This window comes from Solanum pennellii, chromosome 8 (genome assembly GCF_001406875.1).
Source record: "Solanum pennellii chromosome 8, SPENNV200".
Classification (NCBI taxonomy): Eukaryota; Viridiplantae; Streptophyta; class Magnoliopsida; order Solanales; family Solanaceae; genus Solanum; species Solanum pennellii.
Genome location: NC_028644.1, coordinates 33,669,762 through 33,672,723, shown reverse-complemented (window position 1 = coordinate 33,672,723; position 2,962 = coordinate 33,669,762). Strand labels below are relative to the sequence as shown.

General features: G+C 34.6%; 1 long non-coding RNA gene across 2 annotated transcripts in view; it reads right to left on the bottom strand.

Moving 5' to 3' along the window:
- Window positions 1-263: 263 nt before the first annotated feature.
- The window catches only part of LOC107027309, a 3,252-nt gene continuing 553 nt past the window's right edge, over window positions 264-2,962 (bottom strand). Inside the window, exons 2-3 of one of the 2 annotated variants that reach the window (XR_001457756.2) lie at window positions 2,598-2,858; window positions 264-597 (exon numbers count right to left, since the gene is read on the bottom strand). This is a non-coding gene — a long non-coding RNA (uncharacterized LOC107027309). Of the gene's footprint in view, window positions 598-2,597; window positions 2,957-2,962 lie in introns of those variants that run through there. The other variant, XR_003579889.1, reaches the window with a different exon arrangement.

Here is a 2,962-nt window from a genome sequence, read left to right as displayed (position 1 = left end):
CGCCAACATGCGGTTGTCTGACAACTAACTTATTTTGGCTAAATATTTTAACTTACAAAAAATTACTAAGAGTTCGTTTGAAAAAAGTGGTATTGATTGCTTGAGTAGTATTATTATTTGCCGAGTTATTCATTTTTAGAATTCATTTGGAATTAATTTTAAGTCGATAAAACATATACGGCGTTTGCGGGGATTTGAACTCTTTAACTTTAAAACTACTGACAAATTAAAGTAAATAAATAAACTAAAATAAGAGAGAGAGAGAGAGAGACAAGGAGAGATATTTCGTTCCAAATCCGGGTTATCTGTCCGCCTGAACCGGTATTTGGACCCTTTGTTTGCGGGCTTTAGGCCCACTTCACCTGTACCTGTCCTAAACTTTAAGGATATAAAAATAAAATAATTAAGGGGTTAGGCCCAACAACAACAAAATACAATTTTTTTTTAAAAAATAAAATTTTGGGCCTTAAAGACCCCAATTCTTCAACTCTCCGATCTTCTTCGATCCTCTTGCAACTTCCTTACTCGCTTAAGACAAATTTTGAGACGTTATGGATCTCTCTCCAAAGTGCAAGAAACAGAAGGAGTCCGTAAGGACTGAAAGGAGATTTCACATGAAAATAAGACATGGATAAGAGTCCGTACTTACTCACAATGATGAAATAAATGAAATAACCACACAAAACTGATTGATCTAAAACTCGAGTTAAAGCGGAATTCGATTGATGGTAATCAACAAGAAGTGTACTGTAGCACTTGAGAGAGGAAAGGAAATCATGTAGACTTAGATTTAATAATGTCAAATTTCGAAGCAACTAGGAAGCATAAAATAGCAAAAAAAAAAAAGCAAAAGGCGAGACAGTAGTTATATATTATTGAAAATTCGTGATAAAGTGACTAAAATTTGAAGGGAGCATGCCACTTAATACTAGGATAAACTGTAACGAAACACCACTGCCAGGGAAAAACATTGCATTCACTGCCCTATTATTAAAATAAACAACACATAAATGATAAATAGAAGCAAATGATTTCATTTGCTATTAGAGAATATCACATATGCGGATTACAACCCAACAAATACCATACAAATCCGTCCGAGACATAATGTAAAGCTATTTTTTTTCAGCGGCATCTAATCCCAAACAATAAGATGGTATACATACCACTAAGGAAAACACATATAGACTAAACCTATAGAAACAGAAATGCCAAAAGACTTAGAAACTATGGACCCTACCTCGAAAGGGAAACATGCATGCCACGTGATAATCACAAAAATCTAAACTAGAGCGATAAAAAAACTAAATCTAAACAAACGAATATGCAAAGAACAGGAAAAATCCACTTTAATTCTTAATTTTAAGCAATATAAAAGAACGAGACAAATCACACCAAGCTCTAGACCAAAAATGATAACATACTTTAATGATCTTGAACAATTAATGGCTACAACCAAATCTGAACGGAAGCAAGATCCTAACAATGACACCTCAATATATAATCTAAACTTTTAAAACCGAGCTAATTAGGCCACAACTGGCTAACATAACCATCTAATTTTGAAAAACCCCTCAAACCAAAATTAATTCAATGGCAAACCCGAAAAGAAGCTAATATATTTCCTTTACAACACAAGCCACTGATCGAAGTTTAAACGCAATATTCAGGTCAAAATGATATCATTAACTTAAGACAAAAGTAGTTAAAAGGAAGATTATCATTTTCCAAACAATTTAACACTTAAAGAAATAATCAAAACAATAAGATTGAAATAAAGAAGAACCAAGGATGATTTTAATTTATGAGGAGGCAAGCTAGGCGAATCTACACAACAGAAAAGGCTACTGCTAGTGAACTTGACAAATTTTCAAACAAACACGAAATCAGAAAGAAGGAGAAATCGCACACTTGAAAAGAAGATACCTCATTTTACTTGAGCTAAACAACAAAATAGCACCAGTGCCTATCATTCTGGAAAGACACCTCGTAGCTAAGCACTCTAATGGTGATATTAAGCTAATATCAACAAGTTATTTCACATAAGGCTACATAATCTGATATTCTTAGAATATAAATAAAAAAAGTATGAGATTAAAACCAAGATCAAGATGAATCCCTTAAGGAAACGAGATATAAGCATGTATTAAAGTTATTTCGACAAGCAACAATATTAGACTCCGCTGAATGAAGTGGGTCTTCAACATGAAAATTAACTCAAAAATAAAAAAGAAAGAAAAAACTTAGGCTCATGTGAATAGCAGACATTAAACTTCAACAATTCGAACAGTAGTACACACAATGAGATAATACCAATCATCCCCTTTTTATTTCAAAAACAGATTCAAAACTGGAACCACAAAAATAAAACGGCAGGAACTATGGAAATTTGGACAAAACGATGATAAAGTTTAACTCGACAACGAACTAGATCATGGGGGGATTTGAGGAAGTATATATGACAAAACAAGCCACACCTATCAAACTTCAGCAGCAGACCACAGAGAATCGAACTACAATAGAAGAAAAGAAAGACCCAACGAAGAGTATCAACTCTCCACGAAATACAGACTGAGCAAAAAACAAAAGAATTTTACCTTATGGATACAGCGTACTGAGACGGGAACAAGCAAACAAAGGCGACGAGCTTCCCATCATAAAAAGATGCCTAGATAAGCGCTTGCGCGAGCCGAGAATCAAGCGAACACTCGATCTAAACGAACACGAATATTTATAAATATGCATGGATGACTGTTAACTCACTATTCTCTCCAAATTTCTTTCAGCAGAAGCCAATGATCTTACCCACTGGTTCCTTCCTTCCCAGCAAATCCTCTCAATACTCTTTCTGAAAATTTCTGATTTTCCAAAAACAAAATCCCCCTTCACTTCCAGGAGAAAGAGAATACTTATAGAGAAATATTAGGGTTTCTCGAATTGTTGGGGGGGGGGGGGGGGGGGG